Genomic DNA, 23621 nt, shown 5'->3' on the forward strand with positions numbered 1-23621 from the left:
CCCTCACGCTCCACCTCATGATGCTTAATCGACGTAATCAACCTTAATTTGATGCAGTGTGAAAAAAAATGCACAGAAATCAATTATTTTTCAAGAAATATTAAATAGATTCAACATCTTTCTTCAACAAAATTGCAGACTGCACAGATGGTACCTTCCCAAAGGAAAAAGTACTATAGCTTACTAGGGTATATATATAGTCACTATATACAGTAATTGACTTCTATTCATTTTACATCAAATTAAAACTTTGGGTGTCAGATAATTATTTATTAAAAGCTCGACATTTTAAATGAGAATAAGAAAGAAAAGTATGTCTAGGGCATGAAGAGGGAAAAGGGGGCACAATCGGCCCCCCTGGCTAAACTTTGCTAGATCCGCCCCTGCACAGTTACCAGCCGTCAGCTACGTAGAAAAAGATCCTGGTGTAGAAAGTAATATTAAATAAATTCTAACAACAGCTTATCAAGCTTAAACGTGCTGCTGTTGTTCAGCCGCTGGTTTCCTCTTTCTGGTGCGAAGTGGGCCAAAAACAAAGACGGACTCGCAACAGAAAAGCTGATCAGCTGATCATTTAAGCAGTTTCACGATTGAAGTACCAGCCGGAGAGTGAGAGGCAGTCGCTCGTTGAGCTTGTTAAGCTTAACGTGGGAATGCTTTACAAACATTCAGAGATGAACTTACACACTTGCTTTACTTCTCTCGGGGATAACTTTGTCGGAGATGAAATGCCAGGTTGCTAGCGAAGCTCCAAATGCTATCCAGACCACCGACAGGTCCCGCATGCCACAGCCGCTCTATCACGTGATGCATACTGCTCCGACGTGCTAACATTCTGAGGTGAGTTATGGCGTGTTGCAAGTTTTGTGAGGTGCTTTCGTGACCCCCGGCTGCCAAGACTGGCAATAGGGACATGGAATGTCACCTCTCTGGTGGGGAAGGAGCCTGAGTTAGTGCGTGAGGTTGAGAGGTACCGGCTAGATAGAGTCGGGCTCACCTCTACACATGGCTTGGGCTCTGGAACCAGTCTCCTGGAGAGGGGCTGGACTCTGTCTCAGTCTGGAGTTGCCCCTGGTGAGAGGCGGCGGGCTGGGGTGGGTATCCTAATATCCCCTCGGCTTGCTGCCGGTACGTTGGGGTTTTTCCCGGTGGACGAGAGGGTTTGTTCCCTGCGCCTTAGGATCGGGGAACGGGTCCTGACTGTCATCTGCGCTTATGCGCCGAGTGGCAGTTCAGAGTACCCAGCCTTCTTAGAGTCCCTGGGGGGGGTGCTGGAGGGTGCTCCACCTGGAGACTCTGTTGTCCTGCTGGGAGACTTCAATGCTCACGTGGGTAACGACAGCGAGACCTGGAGGGGCGTGATTGGGAGGAACGGCCTCCCTGATCTGAACCCGAGCGGTGCTCTGTTATTGGACTTCTGTGCTAACCACAGTTTGTCCATAACGAACACCCTGTTCGAACATAAGAGTGTCCATAAGTGCACGTGGCACCAGGACGCTCTAGGCCGTAGGTCGATGATCGATTTTGTAATCGTATCACCAGACCTGCGACCATATGTTCTGGACACTCGGGTAAAGAGAGGGGCTGAGCTGTCAACTGATCACCACCTGGTGGTGAGTTGGATCAGGTGGCGGGGGAGGACGCTGGACAGACCTGGTGCACCTAAACGCGTAGTGAGGGTGTGCTGGGAACGTCTAGCAGAGGCCCCAGTCCGCGAGATCTTCAACGCACACCTCCGGCAGAGCTTGATGTCTTGATGTTCATGAATTCACCAGGTTCATGATTGTCTGCAGCATTAATCTCATATTTCAATTAAAGTGTTGAATTTGACTGTTTGATGTTCTTTATGATCTCTGGCACCAGTTCATCTGTAGGCTGAGCTCAGTCCATCCATTTAGTGAAATGATGTTTAAAGGTCTCCTTGTTCTGTGAGCGTGCACAGATCCTGAAGCAGAAAGCCTGGGTTACAGAGAAATGATCATCACTGTGATGATGCTTATCATCTCTGACTGGGATTTGAGGTTTTGTCAAAGCAGCAAAGAAAGCCTGTGTCATGGTCCTGGGTCGTGCGACCCAGTATTTTGTGTTTAGTCTATTTTGATGTTTATTGATTGTTTCGGTTCATTAAGTTAGTCCAGCCATCTGTATATATCACCCTTGCATTACGTCTCCCTTGCCCTTCGTGTGTTTATGTCTGTGTGTCTTGTACTGTCAAGTTCATGCTGTCAGTTATGTCACCTCCCCCTGTACTACGTCTCCCCGGTTCATGTCTCATGTTTCCTGTTTTACTTTGAAGGCCTGCATTCACTGTCAGTGTATTCAGTTTCACTCCTCCTGTCCTGTCGTTAAGTTCATGTGTGTCAGCTGCGTCCCCATGTGTGGCCACTTCCCCTGATCATCCCTCATGTGTATTTAGTCTCTGTGTTTCATGTAGTCTGCGTCGCGTCGTCTGTGTTACCACCCCCTGTGTTCCGTATCTCCAGCCATAGCGTTGCCTTAGTTTATGTCCAGTTTAGGTTTCTGTTTAACGATTACTCTTATGCTGCCCTCAATCTGTTTTGTTCCTTTCATCAGCCAGAATAAAAGGCTCGCTTTTGTTTAACTCCACTCCTGCATCCTCGCTTGTGTTCGCTCCTGGGTCCACCACACACATTTCCGCACGGTCTGCGGACAGTACGACGCGACCATGCCGGACCCAGCGACGCATGAGAGGGAGATCGTCCAGACGGTGGAGTCGCTCTGTGGTTCCCTGGCTATGGAAGGCACTACACCCGCTGATCACTGACCTTCTCGTCACCGCTCTCCAACTCCACGGCTGCCCAGTGTGCGGGCTGTGCCGCCAGAGCCCTGCTGTTGTCCCGTTTCCCCACTGCTTCGCGAGCCGGAAGCAGTTGCAGTCGGAACGGTGAGGCTCGCCACCGTCACACCTTCCACTCGCGCCCCGTCGGCGTCGGCGTCTTCACCGCGGTCTGGCCGCACGGCGTGGCGCACGGAGACGACGGAGGCCATAGACTTTGGCGAGGAAGAGCGGCAGCAGGTGTTACGGGCTTATCGGGAGGATGAGCTCCGGTGGAAGCCCTGGCTCATCCCGGAGGAGGACTTCTCACCTGCTGCACAGCCTACCAGCCGCTCGCCGTCTCCAATCCGCTTAGACTTCACTTCGCCTGCCTCATTTCTGGCAAGGATGTGGGCAGAAGACGGGGAGACCGCCGCTACGCCACCCACTGCATTGGTGCCATCAGCGCCCATCGTGCCAGCTACCAGAAGGGGGCGGCGCCGGCGTTGCACCGCATTAACTCCGGTAAGTGACTGCGTTTTCGTGCCTCAAGTCCCTTCTATGAAGCAGAGTGAGACAAGCATTGATTTGCCGAGGCCGGAGACTGTAACGGAATTGGGCTCCAGAGCTGAAAGACCTGTGTGTGACTGCTTTGAAGGAGCACACAACGAAACCATAGACCATATTCCTGACTCTGTAGGATCCAGGATTTTTTCTAGCGTTGCTCTCACAGTCGCGCCACACGAAGCCCAGGTTCACGAGACAGCGAAAGGGGACCACACGTCTGCCGTACAGGCTGCTTCTCTGCCTGCTAGGAATGGCGTGAGCTGTCTCTCCGCCTCAGACTGCCTTCTGCTTCAGCCGTCTCTTCCGGCTGGAGGGCCCGGAGAGCCCGTTCAGCCTCATGCCTCGTCAGCTGGAGGGCCCGAGGAGCCCGTTCAGCTTCCTTCCACGTCGGCTGTACAGGCTGCTTCTCAGCCTGCTAGGAATGGCGTGAGCTTTCTCTCCGCCTCAGACTGCCTTCTGCTTCAGCCGTCTCTTCCAGCCGGAGGGCCCGAGGAGCCCGTCCGGCCTCACGCCACGTCGGCTGGAGGGCCCGAGGAGCCCGTCCGGCCTCACGCCACGTCGGCTGGAGGGCCCGAGGAGCCCGTCCGGCCTCACGCCACGTCGGCTGGAGGGCCAGAGGAGCCCGTCCAGCAACCTTCCTTGTCAGCTGGGGGTTCAGGAGAACCGCACCAGCCTCATGCCTCGTCAGCTGGAGGGCCCGAGGAGCCCGTCCAGCCTCATGCCACGTCAGCTGGAGGGCCCGAGGAGCCCGTCCAGCCTCATGCCATGTCAGCTGGAGGGCCCGAGCCGCCCGTCCAGCACCATGCCACGTAAGCTGGAGGGCCCGAGCCGCCCGTCCAGCATGCCACGTCTGCTGGGGGGCCCGAGCCGCCCGTCCAGCACCATGCCACGTCTGCTGGGGGGCCCGAGCCGCCCGTCCAGCACTATGCCACGTCAGCTGGAGGGTCCGAGGGGCCCGTTCAGCCACCCGTCTCCGCTGGAGGGTCCGAGGGGCCCGTTCAGCCACCCGTCTCTGCTGGAGGGTCCGAGGGGCCCGTTCAGCCACCCGTCTCCGCTGGAGGGTCCAAGGGGCCCGTTCAGCCACCAGCTGCTCCACCGGCAGCCTCGTCCACGTCTGCTGCAGCTCCAGCCTGTGCTTTGCCTACTGCAGCTCCAGCCTGTGCTTTGCCTACTGCAGCTCCAGCCTGTGCTTTGCCTGCTGCAGCTCCAGCCTGTGCCTTGCCTGCTGCAGCTCCAGCCTGTGCTTCGCCTGCTGCAGCTCCAGCCTGTGCTTCGCCTGCTGCAGCTCCAGCCTGTGCTTCGCCTGCTGCAGCTCCAGCCTGTGCTTCGCCTGCTGCAGCTCCAGCCTCCATGTCTTCAGCTTCGTCTGCTGCAGCTCCGGCCTCCGTGTCTTCAGCCTCGTCTGGTCCGGCCTCGTCAGAGTCTTCGTCTGCTGCAGCCTCAGAGTCTTCACCTGGCCCCGCCGCAGCCTCGGAGTCTTCGTCTGGCCCCGCCGCAGCCTCGGAGTCTTCGTCTGGCCCCGCCGCAGCCTCGGAGTCTTCGTCTGGCCCCGCCGCAGCCTCGGAGTCTTCGTCTGGCCCCGCCTCGTCTGGTCCCGTGCCCACCGGGCCTCGGCCAGTATGCCTGACACTGGAGAGCCGCCGCTGCCTTCCGCGCGGCCGGCCTCCTGAACTGCTCCGTCGTCGCCTTCGCCGCCGCTGCTGCCTTGCGCGCGGCCGGCCCCCTGAACTGCTCCGTCGTCGCCTTCGCCGCCGCCGCTGCCTTCCGCGCGGCCGGCCTCCGGATCTGTTCTGTCACCGTGGCCACCTTTCCCGTGGCCGGCCTCCGGAACGGTTGGACTGGACTTTTGTGTTGTCGCCTCTCGGGTTGGCCTTCGGGCCTCTTTGGACATTCGCCTTCCTGTTCTGGACTCTTTTGTGTATTTGTGGGCTCAATTTTGTTCTCGTGCTCCTCGTTTTTGGTTCGTTTTGTTCCCTCCGTCCTGGTCCCCCGCCTCCCGCCCTGGGTGGGGTGTTTTCTGTTTTGCTTGTGTTTTGGTTCCTGGGTTTGGGCTGTCGGGAGCCAGCCCTTGTGGGGGGGGGGGGGGGGGGTACTGTCATGGTCCTGGGTCGTGCGACCCAGTATTTTGTGTTTAGTCTATTTTGATGTTTATTGATTGTTTCGGTTCATTAAGTTAGTCCAGCCATCTGTATATATCACCCTTGCATTACGTCTCCCTTGCCCTTCGTGTGTTTATGTCTGTGTGTCTTGTACTGTCAAGTTCATGCTGTCAGTTATGTCACCTCCCCCTGTACTACGTCTCCCCGGTTCATGTCTCATGTTTCCTGTTTTACTTTGAAGGCCTGCATTCACTGTCAGTGTATTCAGTTTCACTCCTCCTGTCCTGTCGTTAAGTTCATGTGTGTCAGCTGCGTCCCCATGTGTGGCCACTTCCCCTGATCATCCCTCATGTGTATTTAGTCTCTGTGTTTCATGTAGTCTGCGTCGCGTCGTCTGTGTTACCACCCCCTGTGTTCCGTATCTCCAGCCATAGCGTTGCCTTAGTTTATGTCCAGTTTAGGTTTCTGTTTAACTATTACTCTTATGCTGCCCTCAATCTGTTTTGTTCCTTTCATCAGCCAGAATAAAAGGCTCGCTTTTGTTTAACTCCACTCCTGCATCCTCGCTCGTGTTCGCTCCTGGGTCCACCACACACATTTCCGCACGGTCTGCCTCCGCAGACCGTGACAGCCTGGCTATGTTGGACTGGGTGTGGCAGCAGCTCCCAGTTAGAGTTCAGGAGACAGACACCCTCTCTACTTTGAAGATCAGCTTCAAACTCTCCTTTTTGATAAAGCTTATAGTTCGAGCTGGATCAGGTGACCCTGAACCATCCCTTAGTTATGCTGCTATTGGCTCAGGCTGTTAGTGGACTTCCCATGATGCTCTGCTTTCTTCTCCACTCTTTTCACTCCTGATGCTTTTATATGTCACTACTGCGTGTCCTTAACTTTTGTCTTCTGTCTCCTTAGTTTGTGTTTTGTTCTTGTCTCTCTGAGCTCATCTCTTCTCTTTCCCCTCACCCTACAACCAGTCATGGTAGATGCTCCTCCTGGAGCCTGTTTTCACTGGGAGGATCTTTGTGTCAAAGGGAGCTCTTCTTCCCACCATCACCAAGTGCTGCTCACAGTGGATTGTCTGATGTTTGGGGCTTTCTCTCTAATATTGGAGGCTGTTACCTTACACTGTTAAACAGCTTCAGATGACTGTTGTTGTCTGTTGGGAATTGTCACTTATAAATAAAGTTACATTGAATGGATGTAAATGGATAGATGTTATTGTGACAAAGAGAAAACGATTGTTGACAGATAGATTGTTGTTTTGTGTGTCTGCAGTCTGTCAGGCTGTCTGATCACAGAGGAAGGCTGTACTTCTCTGGCCTCAGCTCTGCGCTCCAACCCCTCCCATCTGAGAGAGCTGGACCTGAGTTACAATCATCCAGGTGACTCAGGAATGAAGCTGCTGTCGGCTGGACTGAAGGATCCAGGCTGGAGACTGGACACTCTCAGGTATGGAGAATGTCTGATAGAGGAGGAAGAGCTGGAAACATTTCCTGTGTCCTTCACTCACTTCCTGTTTGTTTCCTGCAGATGAGACATGAACAATCACACATGCAGGAATATTTTCAGGGACAGACACACTAGCCTAGCTGGATAGTACATGGATATTCATGTAGGGGGTCTCCAAGGAGTCTGTTTGCAGGAACATCTAGGTCACAGGTGTACCTGAGATAGATGCCAGTGTACCTAATAAAGTGTCAGCCATGTGTATGTTTCCCATGCTGTATGTCCACAGTGATAGTGACAGAAGGATGAAACAAGGCTGTGAATCATTTCAGTCTGTGTGTGTGACAAAGAGGCAGACAGGAGCAGCTAACATTTGGAAATGGAAGCTTACTGTAAATAATGACAAAGCTTCCACAGATTCAATAACATTAGCAAGTGGTGGAAGCCAGCAGGTGGATGAAGGCAAAGGGAGGCAAGAGGAGAGACCCGAAGCGGCCGCTGGTCCGAGAGTGTCAGGTGAACTGAACTTCAGGTAAGAAGTTATGACCTGCAGTCCATCTGGGTCAGATATAAACCAAGTTTAGCTGGAGTTTATTTTCCTTGTGCTGACTTTTTCGTACTGCGTGCTAGCTAGCATGACGGAGTTTCTATACAGCTGGGTGGTGCTATGATGTTACTGATGTTGAACTTTATTTTGTTCATAAGGTTCGTTAGTAGAGTTGCCAACCGTCCCGTAAAAAACGGAATCGTCTTGTATTCAGAGAAAATATTACACGTTTCATTTTGAGGTGAAAAGGAACAGTTTGTCCCGGACTTCAGCTACAATGAAAAAGACACAAAGCTGGAGTTATTCTGTGTTTACGCTGCACAGCTGCCTCTTCTCCTCTCATTCTCTCTCCCTCTCTCTCCTGTTTCTACTTCAATCATGAAACTGATCAGTGATCAGCTGATCATCTCTCTTGTTTGTTTATCTCCCGCTTTGCGCCAGAAAGAGGAAACCAGCGGATGTCGCGCTAAACAACAGCAGCATGTTTAAGCTTGATCAGCTGTTGTTAGAATGTATTTAAAATTAATTTCTAGTATCAGCTGATGTTTGCTGGAGCCACAGCTGTAAAACTGCTGGTCATGATGTTGGTTTGGATATGTGGTGAGAGGGAAACATGAAGATGAAACCAGGAGATGTTCTTACTGAATCATCAGAGCTGAACAGGTGATGGAGAAACAGGTTTACCTTTTAGGTGACATGGATGATAGGTTTTGTATTGTTGATTGTCATTTATGCTTAGAAATATTTACTCATATATGCTTAGAAGTGTGTAATCATCTGTAGATTGAAAGAATGTTTCATCTTAAAGGAGGTCTGTATTAACTCTGTGTAGCATTCATTCCTCTAGAGTGTCCTTGGTATAAATCACATGCTCCCTAGGAGAGTTTATCTTTTCTTGTTGATTTATGGTATAGCAAGCACATGTATATCTGTATAAGTATAAGAGCCTTTTGTTAGATGGACTCAGACATCCTGGCACTAGCTTTAGGGAGTCTTCACAGGGTCACATCTTGACCTCACACACACACCACACCACACACACACACACACACACACACACACACACACACACACACACACACACACACACACACACACACACACACACACAGTATTCTTTGTTCACATGTGTACCTATGTAAGATGTTATATGTCAATGAACCTATGCATATTCATGTAACCACAATAAAAGGAGTGCTATGGGGAGCCTGGCTGAGAGTCTCTGACGGAGGTCAAGTGGTGGGACGACACTTGGCTTCAGTCAGGCCTCCCTCATGCATGAGTAAATCAGAACCTTGTGTCTTGCTTTGCGGTGTAATTATATTTCCTTCAACGTTCCAGCGAATAGGTTTATGCTACAAACCTATCAATGGATGAGTTGAAGTTATGAACTGTTGCTGAGAGACAAATAACACCAGGATCCTTTTCTAAGTAGCTGACAGCTGGTAACTGTGCAGGGGCGGGTCTAGCAAAGTGTTGCCAGGGGGGCAGGTAGGGCATTAACAGGGAGAGGGGGCACAAGGAAACACTTTCTTATTCTCATTTAAAATGTCTCACTTTAAAAAAAAAATAATTATCTGAGTCTTACAACGAACAATTGATAGATTGATACATATATACCATCAGAACAGTGTACATCACTGTCACAACAGCGTTTATTTTCATTCAAAGGCTTTATGATTTTTCCTATAATGGTGGAAAATCATAAAATCATAGTCAAAATGCCCAGGAGGATTTTTTTTGTCCCAGTCCAGCCCTGTATGCAGCCCATCTGCAGTCTGGTGTTACCTACATCTTCCTATTCAGAAGGCAGAATTTCCGAGTTCTGAGTACAATCGAAAGCACCACGACTGCAGTTTTCGTGTTGGATGTAAAAAGCAGGCTAGGATAGAATCAGGCGTGGGATTTCTCTCGTGGAAATGTGCACATTATTTTTTTCCTTTCTATTGGTAGGTGGCACAGTGCACTTGTGGCAAGTAAGCAAGCTAGAAGACTGGCAATCTTGTTGGGTATCCAGTTACGGAAGCAACACATTAACAGGAGAATTCTGAGTAAAACCAAAGTTACTTTCCCTAGTAACTAGTTACTCTGAAAGTAACGAGTAACTTGAAGCAACTGAGTTACTTTTGATAGAAGTAACTAGCAATGTAACTAAGTTACTAATTTAAAGTAACTTACCCAACACTGGTAGTGCATAATGCTAATTCACGTCAACGTGGTATTAGTTAATAAGGGCAGCCTACTTAGCATTATCTGCTCACTAATATAATGCTAATTCACTTAAAATTAGCATTAGCTGCTCAAGCTGTTATAAGGAAAGAGAAAACTGTATTTTCATTAGCTGCTAATAATTATTCACCCCTAATTAGAGTTAGCCCCTAATGGCAACCTACTTAGCATTAACTCCTGACATTGTTATAATGCAGGGGAAAAGAGTTACCATTATCAGATAATGCTACTTCACATCAAATTAGCATTAGTTAATAACGGTAGACTTCGTATCATTAGCTGCTTTCATTCTTACAAAGCAAACATTGTTAGCATAAGCAGATAATGCTAATTCACCTCAAATTAACATTAGCTAATAACGCCACCTGCTTAGCATTAGCTGGTCACATTGTTATAAGGCAAGAAATTAAGGTATTAACATTAGCTGCCAATTTCTATTTACCTAAAATTAGCACTAGCGACTAATGGCAATGTACTGGAACTGTTTGTATGTTATTTCTCCAGGCCTATAGGGGGCGCAGGTTTGCACAGTTTGCTATGTTGAGCCAATTAGTCACTAAAAGAAGTGTGATAGGAAGTGTTTGCTCATGAGTGAAGCAAGACATGGTGTGTTTTCCTCCGATCCAAAGCCATCCACTCCGTTAAATCCCTTTGAGTGGCAATATGAGTAAGTTTCTTAATTGTGTTTACCTTTAAGAGAGGGTATATGACATTATTGAAGTGATTTGGAAACTTTTGATGTGTTTTATATGTCCACTTAAGTTCAACCCAAGCTAATGTTTATGTGACATTTCTGTATTCTGTATCATTTCAGTTTCACACTTTTTTGCATTAAATCCTGTCCAAATACAACACGTGCCTGTTCCTTGGAGGAAGTGATGCAAGAGAGAGTTTAGCTGGCTGTGAATCTCAATATAGGACACTGGGTCACATTGGGTGCAACAGTACAGTGAAATCATAGCGCTCTGCGAGGGACGTCGAGTGACAGTTCTACTCTAACATGGAGAAATCAGAGGCTGAAGGTCAAAACGACGAGGAAGCAAGGTCCACTCGCTCAAGAAGGTCCTCAAAGTCTTCAGGAAAACTGACTGTTAGATCATCTGCAGCATGTTCAAGCAGGTCGTCAGCATCAACCCGAGCCAGTATGGCAGCAGCGCGGGCACAAGCAGAAGCTCAAGCAGCAAAAGCCAGATTAGCTTACGCTGAGAAGGAGATGAACATTAAAGTAGAAAAGGCCCGCCTAGAAGCAACTCTGGATGTAATCAACCTCCAAAAGGAAGCAGATGCAGCCTTGGCTAAAGCAGAGGTAATGGAGTCAGCAGCAGCTCAATTTGACAAAGCTGAATCAGGGGAAGAGTGGCCATTGTCACCCCTACAAGTAACCCCAGAGCAAAAAGTGAGTGAATACATAAATAAACACAGCCACACTGACCTGGTTCCAGACATTACATCTCACCATGATGACAGTAAATATCAGAATGAACAATCCAAACAACCAGTAATGTACACACCTCTTTGTCCCAAACAAGAGCCAGTGCAGTACTCATTCATGCCACAAGATGGGGCAGAGAGACGACTACAAAGAGATGTAAGTCCACAGACTCTCCACGATGCATTACAACTGCAGCACGGATTAAGCTCAAATGATAATGCAGACACCATAGCAAGCGACCTCGCCAGATTCTTAGCCAAGAGTCAGCTAATAACTGGAGGGCTGTCTAAATTTGACGACAAGCCAGAAAATTACCTTAGTTGGAAAGCCACATTCCAGAGCACTGTTAGGGACCTTGGTCTAACAGCCACTGAAGAAATCAACCTACTCATTAAGTGGTTAGGCCCAGAGTCTTCTGAACACGCCAAGAGATTAAAAGCAGTCAACATAAAGCATCCACCTGCCGGTCTGAACATGATATGGTTGAGACTAGAGGAATGTTACGGCTCACCAGAAGCAATAGAAAACTCCCTGTTTGCCCGAATACGAGACTTTCCAAAGCTCTCCAGTAAAGAACCACACAAGCTTCGCGACCTATCAGATCTGCTGTGTGAACTCCAAGCTGTAAAGCTAGATGGTTATTTGCCTGGTTTAAGTTACCTCGACACAGCTAGGGGAGTACATCCAATTGTGGAGAAGCTGCCCTTCCATCTTCAAGAGAAGTGGACAATGGTAGGGTCAAAGTTTAAAGAAGACCACAATGTTAGCTTCCCACCATTCTCATTCTTTGTCGAATTTGTGAAACGTCAAGCAAAAGCAAGGAATGATCCAAGCTTTACCACACCTTTCAACACGACTCTTTCCTATGCCAACCACATGTCCAGCTACAGAAAAGAAAAACCGTTAAGTAACCACAACCAAAGGTCATCGGTTACAGTGCACAAGATGGACATATCATCAGAGGGATCAAAGGTAAAAAAAGCAGACGAAGACATTGAAAGACAGTGCCCCATACATCACAAACCCCACCCACTCAAAAGATGCAGGGGCTTTAGAGCCATGCTGCTTGAGCAGAGGAAGAGGTTCCTCAGAGACAATAGCATTTGTTACCGCTGCCTTGCTTCCACCGGCCACCAAGCCAAAGACTGTACAGTCATGATTAAGTGTGAAGAGTGCAATAGTGAGAAACACCTGGCAGCTCTTCATCCTGCCCCAACACTGCAAATGCTCAGACCTCCTTCATCTCCTGAAGTGCACGGCGGGGAGCAAGCAAATCCACAAGACCCGGATGTTACTGCCACATGCACAGAGGTATGTGGAAATAAAATCACAGGGAGATCCTGTTCTAAGGTTTGCTTAGTGCAAGTCTATCCCAAGGGTCAGCGAGACAACGCCAGAAGGATGTATGCAATAATTGACGATCAAAGTAACCAGTCACTTGCAAAGACAGAGTTTTTTGACATATTTAACATACAAACCACACCTGAACCATACATGCTGAAAACTTGTAGTGGTGTAACACACACGACTGGTAGAAGAGCATGTGGCTACATGGTTGAGTCATTAGATGGAAAAATGAGTTTCCCTCTCCCCGCGCTCATTGAGTGCAATGCCATCCCCAACAACAGGGAAGAGGTGCCAACTGCAGAAGCTGCTTTACACCACCCGCACCTGAAAGCAATAGCTGCTCAAATACCACCTCTCGACCCAAGTGCAGACATTCTGTTGCTGATAGGACGCAACCTTCTGAGAGTTCACAAAGTGAGGGAGCAAATCAATGGCAGAGATAATGACCCATTTGCACAGAAGCTTGACCTGGGCTGGGTTATCATTGGCGATGTGTGTCTTGGTAATGCCCACAAGCCAAGTAAAGTGAATGTTCTGAAAACCTATGTATTGGACAATGGGCGCCCAAGCTATCTCACTCCCTGCGACAGTCACCTTAGTGTAAAGGAGGACTTCAGTCTGAGCCAAACCAAAGCCATCTCCAGTCAACCGCCATCTGCTCTCTCACACCAAAAGCCCACGGCTGAGAATTTGGGAGACTCTGTGTTTTGTCACACCAGCAACGACAACCACCTTGCTCATTCAGCTGAAGATGTAATCTTTTTGAAAAAGATGGCAGGCTTCTTCAAGGACAATACAAACAGCTGGGTTGCACCACTCCCGTTCCGAACCCCCAGACGCAAACTCCCGGATAACCGGTCCTACGCCTACCAACGGCTGATGTCGTTACGACGTACGCTCGACAAGAAACCAGAAATGAAAACACATTTTGTGGAATTCATGCAGAAAATGCTAGATAACCAACATGCAGAGCTCGCACCACCTCCCAATAGAGACAAAGAGAACTGGTATCTCCCCATTTTTGGTGTGTACCATCCCCAAAAGCCAGGGAAGATACGCGTTGTGTTTGATTCGAGTGCACAGTTTGATGGAGTGTGCCTCAATGAGGTGCTGCTTTCTGGCCCGGACCTGAACAACACACTTTTGGGTGTGCTGCTTCGCTTCAGGAAAGAACCAGTCGCAGTCACAGCTGACATTGAACAAATGTTCTACTGCTTTGTGGTCCAAGAAGACCACAGAGACTACCTTCGCTTTCTTTGGTACAAAGACAACGACCTTGGTAAAGACGTAGTAGACTACAGAATGAGGGTGCATGTCTTTGGCAACAGTCCTTCCCCTGCAGTGGCAATTTACGGGCTGAGACTGGCAGCAAGGGAAGCAGAAAGCGAGTATGGAACTGATGCCCGAGACTTCGTAGAGCACAACTTCTATGTCGATGACGCATTAAAGTCTTTCCCAACTGCAGCTGAGGCTGTTGATGTCCTACAGAGAACTCAGAAAATGCTTGCCCTCTCAAATCTACGTCTCCACAAGATTGCTTCCAATAAAGTGGAAGTGGTGAGTGCATTCCCCCCTGAGGATAGGGCCAAAGATATCAAAGATCTCGATTTAACAACAGATGAGCTTCCAGTCCAGCGCAGCTTGGGGGTAAGTTGGAACCCCACAACAGACACGTTCACATTCCACGTTCTACAAGAGCAAAAACCCTTCACTCGCCGGGGCGTACTCTCAACAGTGAACAGCTTGTTTGACCCTCTTGGTTTGCTTGCACCTGTAACCATCAAAGGCAGACTTCTTCTCAGAGAGCTCTCCAGCGGCAACCTTGAGTGGGACAGTTCCTTACCCCAAGACATGTACGACGGCTGGAGAAGGTGGCATGACTCGCTACGAAGTCTCACAAACCTGCACATTCCCCGCCCCTACGTCACGTTCTCCATCTCAAAAGCCACATTCATCGAACTTTGTGTTTTCTCAGACGCTTCAGTGAAAGCCATCGCTGCGGTAGCTTACCTGAAGGTCACACATGAAGATAGGCACAGTGAGGTCGGATTCGTTATGGGTAAGGCCAAACTAGCTCCTGTACCAGAACCGACCATTCCTCGATTAGAGCTGTGCGCTGCAGTGCTTGCTGTGGAGATGTCAGAGCTTCTCACAGTAGAACTAAACGTAAAGATTGACAAGACAACATTCTACACTGACAGTAAAGTGGTGTTAGGATACATTAACAATCAAAACAGAAGATTCCATGTATATGTGAACAATCGTGTACAGAGAATCAAGCAGTCTTCCCTACCAGATCAATGGAGATACGTCCCATCAGAGCACAATCCTGCCGATCATGGCTCTCGGTCTGTACCAGCAGACAAACTCTCTGGTACTTCATGGTTGTACGGCCCAGCATTTCTTCTCAACCACGAGACTCTCTCCCCGGAAAAGGGTCCATTTGAACTCGTCGATCCAGAGTCGGACATTGAAATTCGACGTAACGTCAATGTGCTTGTGACCACAACTGCTCCAGGTGCCTTGGGTTCATCACGCTTTGAAAGATTCTCAAAATGGACTTCCCTTGTCCAAGCGGTGGCCTACCTTCGCCACATCTCCCACAGTTTCAAGTCTAAAGATGGTGGTGCCTGTAGCGGCTGGCATCTTTGTAAGGCTAGTCTCACAGATGAAGCGTTATATGAAGCAGAACACACAATCATCAGGTGTGTCCAGCGTGAAGCCTATGCAGAAGAAATAAAATGCATCATGGCGAAACGAGACTTACCTCGCAACAGTGCTCTTCACAAACTTCATCCCATCGTCGATGGCAAAAACTTATTGCGAGTAGGAGGTCGACTTGCAGAGTCTGGCTTGCCGAGTCATCAGGCTAACCCTCTTCTGATACCAGGGAAGCATCACATTGCAACACTGCTCATTCGACATCACCATGAAGCCACCCAGCACCAAGGAAGACACTTCACTGAGGGGGCTGTGAGAGCAAGTGGCTTATGGGTAGTTGGTTCTAAGAGGTCTATCAGCAGTGTAATCCACAAATGTGTCACCTGCAGAAAGCTTCGAGGTAGAACAGAGCAGCAAATCATGTCTAACTTACCTGCCGAACGCCTTCAGACGGACCCCCCATTCTCTTATGTTGGCCTCGATGTATTTGGACCGTGGGAGGTTTCAACACGCTGCACCAAAGGTGGTCATGCAAACAGTAAGAGATGGGCAGTCTTGTTCACTTGCATGTCTACACGGGCTGTTCATATTGAAGTGATTGAAACTCTCAGCTCTTCCAGTTTCATCAATGCTCTTCGCAGGTTCTTTGCGATCAGAGGCCCTGCCAAACAGTTGAGGTCAGATTGCGGAACCAATTTCATTGGTGCCTCCAAGGACCTAAAGTTGCATTCCCCAAAACCTGGTGATACAAGTGTGGATGACTACCTACGCAAGCAGAGGTGTTCCTGGGTGTTTAATGCTCCTCACTCATCTCACATGGGTGGTGCCTGGGAGCGTATGATAGGCATCTCACGACGCATCCTGGACTCAATGCTCCTACAAACAGGAAACCCTACTCTAACTCACGAGGTCCTGACAACGTTAATGGCGGAAGTCACGGCTATTATCAACGCAAGGCCACTTGTACCCGTTTCCTCGGATCCAGACGCTCCCTTAATCCTGACCCCCTCAGCTCTGCTCACCCAGAAGTTCGATCCGATTCCAACTCCACCTGGGGAATTCACCAAGGCCGACATATATACACGGCAGTGGAAGAGAGTTCAAGCCCTTGCCGACACATTCTGGGCCAGGTGGCAGAGGGAGTACCTCCACATGCTCCAAGGTCGTCAGAAATGGCAGCGCAGCAAACCAAACTTGAAGGAAGGAGACGTTGTTCTTCTGAAGGACAAGCTACTAAAAAGAAATGAGTGGCCTATGGGTGTCATCGTGAAGACACTTCCAAGCAGAGATGGAGTTGTCAGAAAGATGGAAGTGAAGGTGACACGCGACAAGATTGCAAAGACATTCTGTAGACCCATTTCGGACTGTATCCTTCTTCTGAGAGATTGGTCTCATGTGTAAATAGGGTCTAGTGGCAATCTTAAAATAATGCCAGGCGGGGAGTGTACTGGAACTGTTTGTATGTTATTTCTCCAGGCCTATAGGGGGCGCAGGTTTGCACAGTTTGCTATGTTGAGCCAATTAGTCACTAAAAGAAGTGTGATAGGAAGTGTTTGCTCATGAGTGAAGCAAGACATGGTGTGTTTTCCTCCGATCCAAAGCCATCCACTCCGTTAAATCCCTTTGAGTGGCAATATGAGTAAGTTTCTTAATTGTGTTTACCTTTAAGAGAGGGTATATGACATTATTGAAGTGATTTGGAAACTTTTGATGTGTTTTATATGTCCACTTAAGTTCAACCCAAGCTAATGTTTATGTGACATTTCTGCATTCTGTATCATTTCAGTTTCACACTTTTTTGCATTAAATCCTGTCCAAATACAACACGTGCCTGTTCCTTGGAGGAAGTGATGCAAGAGAGAGTTTAGCTGGCTGTGAATCTCAATATAGGACACTGGGTCACATTGGGTGCAACAGTACAGGCAATCTACTTAATATTATCTCCTCACTAATACAATGCTAATTCACATCAAATTAGCATTAGCTGCTAACATCAGCCTACTTAGCACTAGCTGCTCACATTACTAAAAGGGAAGGGAAAAGTGTTAGCATTATTTGATAATGCTAATTCACATCAAATTAGCAATAGTTATTAATGGTAACACATATCACATTGTTAAAATGTAAGAAAAAACATTGTTTGCATTAGCGGATAAATTAGCATTAGCTAATAACGGCATCCTACTTAGCATTAGTTACTCACATTGTTAGAAATCAAGAGAATATGGTATTAGCATTAGTACCTAATGCTTATTCGCCTAAAATTAGCATTACCTGCTAATGGCAGTCTACTTAGCATTAACTCCTCACTAATGTAATGCTAATTCACATCAAATTAGCTTTAGCTTTAGCATTAGCTGCTAGCATCAGCCTACCTAGCACTAGCTGCTCACATTGTTAAAAGGGAAGAGAAAAGGATATTAGCATTAGCTGGTAATAATTATTCACCCCTAATTGGAATTAGCCGCTAATGGAAGCATACTTGGCATTAACTCCTCACATCGTTATAACTCAAATGATGCTAACTCGCATTTAATTAGACTGTTGTTATTAGCTAATAATATTTAGCAGTAGCTGCTCACATTGTTATAAAGCAAAGGAAAAAGATATGAGCATTAGGTTCTAATGCGTATTTTGCCTTAAATTAGACGTAGGTGCTAATGGCGGCCTACTTAGCATTAGCAGCTCAGATTGTTGTAATGCTAGGGAAAAGAGTGTTAGCATTAGCCGTTCACATTGTTATAAAGTTAAGGGAAATAGTGTTAGCATTAGCTACTCACATTATTAAAAAGTAAGTGTTAGCATTTTGCATAATGCTAATTCACATCAAATGAGCATTAGTTAATAACGGCAGCCTATTTAGCATTAGCAGATAATGTTGACCTTGGCCCACTGGAAAAGTTAAGAATTAAAGATTTAGGAGTGTTTCTCGATAGCTCTTTCTCATTTGAGAAACAAATAAATTCTGTTATTAAAACCAGCTGTAAGGTTTATATTGTTGATTGTCATTTATGCTTAGAAATATTTACTCATATATGCTTAGAGTTGTATAATCGATTGCATGATGATAGAGGTTTGATCCTTAGTAGTCTGTAAAGACTCTGCGTGCCTTCCAGAGTGCTCTGGCATACACACACCACTTGGGGCCATGAGAGAGGTCGTACCCTCTCTTACTGATTTATGGTATAGGACAGGGGTCTCAAACTCAATTTAGCTGGGGGCCGCTGCAGGCAGAGTCTGGGTGAGGCTGGGCCGCATTAGGTTTTCCACAAGAAAGGCATGGTTAAAAAATTCCAATCTTCTCAAATCTCTTTATTTTTATTTTTTAACACAAAATATGAAAAATAAATGAACAAATTAAGAATTAATAAGAAAATAAATCAATCTGTAATACATAAATAAAACAATAATAAGATATTTTTAGTCAGTGAACTTGTGTGTTTTTCTCAGTCTTCTATATCTGCTGTATTTAGATTGAAATGTCTGTATTAACAGTTCTATAACCTTCTTCTGAACATGAATGGAACACTGTAGAAAATGAACTGTTCTTCTGAACATGGCTTCTCTTGCCTACTCCTTGCTGCTCGAGACCTGGCAGCGTTTCCTCTCGCATAGCCGAGCCAGATTTGGCCTGAGGGAGGAAGCAGTTGCGACCCTCAGTATGTCTTGAAGATGATCATCCGTAAGTCTGGACCTGTACTTGGACTTATTGAAGTTCAAAGTGGAGAAGAGCTTTTGGCACAAGTATGTGCTACCAAAAAGGCACATGGTCCGCTTGAACATTCGGGAAAGCCAAGGGAAACTAGGGCTCAATCCTCTCAAAAATTGTCCAAGCTTGTCTGCTTTTCCACTCACCTCCCTGAACTTTGCTTTGAGTTCAGAGTTGCACTGCAGCTCAATGAGCTCCATTTGAAGCACAGAAGGGGCACCTTGCACATCAAAGGAGAAGGGGTCCGCAAAAATGTGAAAGGTGGCTCTGTGTGTCTTGAAGTCAGCAAAGCTGTGATCAAATTCCTCCTGTAGCCCCAAAATGACATCAACATACTTGTCAGCACTGAATGGTGTGCCTGCATCCACGAGTGCCTTGCATGCTGGGAAATGGCAAAGGTTTGTCTGAGAGAGCTGAGCTTTCCAGAGGGCAAGTTTTGTGGAGAATGGTCTCACGTTGTCATAGGCAGCACTGACAAGTTGCCCCTGGCCTTGTAACGTCTTGTTCAGTACATTAAGCTCATGTGTCATATCAACAAGAAAAGCTAAGTCCATGAGCCATTCGGGATCAGTTAGCACAGGAACACTAACTCCATCCTTCTCCATGAAGGCTTCACTTCTGCTCTCAACTCAAAAAGTCTCTTTAATACATTTCCCCTGCTGAGCCAACGTACCTCAGTGAAGTCGAGCACATCCCCATATTCTGACTCCATTTCCTCTAAAAAAGCACAGAACCTTCGGTGCTTTAAGCCCCTGGATCAGATTTGGTTGATGCATTTCACAACAATAGACATCACATTGTCAAACTTCAGGCATTTGCTGCAAAGGACCTGCTGATGGATGATGCAGTGCAGAGCAATGGCCTCCTCCACGCCTTCCTATTCTTTCTCTTCACCGCAGGCTTTGAAAAAGACATGTTTGGGCCTATGTAACATTTATAATTCTACTTGGTGTCACTGTCACACTGAAGTTTCAATCAAGCGTTTAGCCAACGGACGGGGAACGTCTCAACGCGTAGAGAACGTCATTTTTGCTTCTTTTTCTTGCAACCGTAGCACGGCGATCGGCAGATAAAAAGCCGGTAGCAGTCTCCTTTGTTTTTACGCTTGATGTTCATGTCTTTCATGATGACACGAACACCGTGGCGTTTGCAGATGGTAGAAAGTGCAGGGATGCTCTGTTGGCTCTCAGGTGACTGTTTCCTCGTGGCTGCGTGCAGCGGGGCTAGGGAAGGGTCTGTGCTGACGGACGTGGGTTACTGACCTGGTAGCCTGGCTGCCCCTGGGTGGGTCCGGGATGGGCGTGAGGTTCTGGGGGCGCTCCTTCTCTGGGCTGGGGCCCTGGCCGGGCCTCGGGGGCTTGGGTCCTGGTTGGTGTGTTGCCGAGGTTGTGGGCGGGCGGGTGCATGGGGGCCCAGCCCTGGCGCAGGGTGCCGCCGGTGCATCGAGCCACCTGGGGGGCTCTTCAACTGGTGGGGGAGATTGACACATCATGCAGGAGCTTTCCTCTCTTCAGGAACTCTCTCTGCAGGAAGGGGAGATATAGGAGAGGTGGAGGAAGATCTCAGCCTGGGTGTTTATTGTCTTATGTAGTCTGGAAGATGAGTGGATGGTGGGGTGGGTGCAGTTTTCTCTGTGGTGGGGTTGGGTGGACTGTCCCGGGCTCTGTGGGGCCGGGAGGTGCTGCTGCACTGGGCCCCGGTCTTGATGGGCCTGGGCCCCCTTTCCCTGGCGGGTCGCGGAGTATGGGGGTGCCAGCTGCCCCGCATTAGTGCGGGGGAGCTGGCCCCAGGGAGGGGTCACTTGCCCCTCCCTTCCTTCCCTCCCCATCTCCAGGTGCCTCCCTCTTCCCTCTCCACCACAACCACCCACACATGCAGGGCCTTGGAGTAGGGGTATGCCACCAGGGTGCAGAGGAGGCTGCCCCCCCCCCCCCCCCCCGTCCCCCCGTCCCCCGTCCCCTTCTGGCTGCCTCTGCCTCAATTTTATCCCACAACTTAGACATTCACATTACTCACACTGTCATTACACATACATATAGGAACTTGGGGGTGGGCACGATACATGGAATCCAAGTTACCATCAGGGTGTACACCTCACCCCTGGCGTCGTTGCCCACCTCTCAATTTTAAATACACGTAGACATTGAGGGCTAGCAGGAGGGACTATGCGCTTACCTGCTGCTCTCTGGCAGGTAGCTCCATGCCCTCCTGGGTTTTAAATGCACCTTAGAACACACATGCATCACCACTACAATGAGCGGGTGGAGGGAGGTTTGGAGTCTTCTCTCACCCCCATTCTCTGCGGCCTGCTGGAGCGGGGGGGCTAGGAGGAGGAGTTGGCCGTCCGACTGCGGTCTGGAGTGTGGGGCCTCCCTGCTGCTGCAGAGTCGGGGCGGTCTGCCTCTCCCCACCGCAGGGAAAAGGGTAACACCACCTGGGTCTGGGTGCGGTTCCCCCCTCCAGGGGCAAGGGTACCTAGACCCAGTTCGTAGAGTACGCTTTGGGAGTGTGATCGTGTGTACAGCGGCTCTTTATGTCTGTCTCCACGTTGGTTGAGTGTGGAGTAAATGCATATGAGAGCATGAGGGTGGGAATGTATGTTTGTATCTGTGTGTGCCTGTATGTCTGTGTCTATATGTCAGGTTGGGTGTCAGACGCCACCTCTCTGGGGACAACCTCAAACACGCAGCGCCAAACTTTTATCAACACATCACCTGCCCCACCAGAGGTGAAAGGACACTGGACCACTGCTACACTACGGTCAAGGACGGCTACAAGGCACAATCCCGCCCTCCGTTTGGCAAATCTGATCACGCCGCCATCTTCCTCATGCCAAAATACAAACAAAGGCTGAAACAGGAAGTTCCGGTTCAGAGGAAGGTCGCGTGCTGGACGGATCAATCAGTGGCCGCGTTACAGGACGCACTCGATGACGCAGACTGGGGCATGTTCAGAAACAGCTCCGATGATGATGTCAACGTGTTTACGGAAGCGGTTGTGGGATTCATCGGGAAACTAGCGGATGATACCGTGGAGACAAAGACTATCACAACGTTTCCCAACCAGAAGCCATGGCTGGATAAAACCATCCGCGACGCTCTGAGATCCCGCACCGCTGCCTACAACACGGGACTCACGACGGTGGACATGGACCCGTACAAAGCCGCGTCATATAACGTGCGGAGGGCGGTGAAAGAGGCGAAGCAGCGCTACGGGAGGAAACTAGAGTCACAACTCCAACAGAGTGACTCTAGGAGCCTGTGGCGGGGACTAAGGACAATAACGGACTATAAAGCACCAACAACCGGTATGACGAACGCGGCCGTGACTCTGGCAGACGAGCTGAACACTTTCTATGCTCGCTTCGAGGCTGCAGCTAAGGACTCCAACGATGCTAGTGCTAGCGGCGCTAACGGCTGCAGACAGGAAGATACTGCCAGCACCGGAAACGTGCTCGTCATCTCCGAACATGAAGTAAGGAGAGCCTTCAAGAGAGTGAACACCAGGAAAGCAGCAGGACCAAATGGCATCCCAGGTCGTATCCTAAGAGACTGCGCATACCAGCTAGCTCCTGTGTTCACTGAGATATTCAACATCTCTTTATCTCAGTCAGTGATCCCCACATGCTTCAAAGAGTCCATCATTGTTCCTGTCCCGAAGAAACCCCACCCTGCTTCTCTCAATGACTATCGCCCTGTAGCCCTCACCTCAGTAGTGATGAAGTGTTTTGAACGCCTGGTCAGAGACTTCATCATTTCCTCACTACCAGACACACTGGACCCACTACAGTTCGCTTACCGTCCAAATCGTTCCACAGACGATGCCATCTCTCAACTCCTCCACACATCACTCACTCACTTGGACATTAGAAGGGGGAATTATGTTAAAATGCTCTTCATAGACTACAGCTCTGCATTTAACACCATAATTCCCTCCACACTCACCACCAAGCTGGAGCATCTGGGACTCAGCTCATCTATGTGTCAGTGGATCTCCAACTTCCTAACTGGCAGACCACAGGCAGTAAGGATGGGCGGACATGTCTCAGCCTCCACCACTCTCAGCACTGGAGCCCCCCAGGGGTGTGTTCTGAGCCCCCTGCTGTACTCTCTGTACACATATGACTGTGTGGCCACTACCAGCTCCACCACCATCATCAAGTTTTCTGACGACACCGTCGTGGTGGGCCTGATCTCTGATAACAATGAGACGGCCTACCTGAAGGAGATTAGGAATCTGGAGAACTGGTGCCAGAGGAACAACCTCCTTCTAAACGTCAGTAAGACAAAGGAGCTGATAGTGGACTTCAGCACTAAGCAGGAGAGGAACTACCAGACCCCCGTCATCAACGAGTGCCCAGTGGAGAGAGTGAACAGCTTCAAATACCTCGGAGTTCACATCACGCAGGGCCTGTCATGGTCCTGTCACATCAACTCCGTGGTGAAAAGGCCCGTCAGCGTCTCTACCACCTCAGACGCTTGAGAGACTTCCAACTGCCCTCCAAGGTGCTCAGGAACTTTTACTCATGCACCATAGAGAGCATCCTGACGGGAAACATCTTAACCTGGTTCGGGAACAGCACCATGCAGGACAGACGAGCTCTACAGAGGGTTGTGCGATCAGCTGAGCTCACCATCCGCTCCGAGCTCCCTGACCTGCACTCAATCTACAGCAGGCGGTGCTGGACCAAGGCCAGGAAGATCGTGAAGGACCTCAGCCATCCCAACAACAGACTGTTCTCTCTGCTGAGGTCAGGAAAGCAATTCCGCTCCCTGAAGACCAACACAGAGAGACTGAGGAGGAGCTTC

General features: G+C 48.9%; 2 long non-coding RNA genes across 2 annotated transcripts in view; both read left to right on the forward strand.

Moving 5' to 3' along the window:
• LOC143415929 (uncharacterized) overlaps nucleotides 1-23621 on the forward strand; it is a 260224-nt gene that overhangs the window by 184332 nt on the left and 52271 nt on the right. The gene's annotated exons all lie outside the window — the stretch shown is intronic.
• Nucleotides 10167-10516, forward strand: LOC143415978 (uncharacterized). Its single transcript, XR_013096403.1, has 2 exons — nucleotides 10167-10331; nucleotides 10479-10516. It is a non-coding gene; the product is annotated as an uncharacterized LOC143415978 (long non-coding RNA).

The sequence above is a fragment of the Maylandia zebra genome, unplaced genomic scaffold (assembly GCF_041146795.1).
Source record: "Maylandia zebra isolate NMK-2024a unplaced genomic scaffold, Mzebra_GT3a scaffold11, whole genome shotgun sequence".
Lineage (NCBI taxonomy): Eukaryota > Metazoa > Chordata > Actinopteri > Cichliformes > Cichlidae > Maylandia > Maylandia zebra.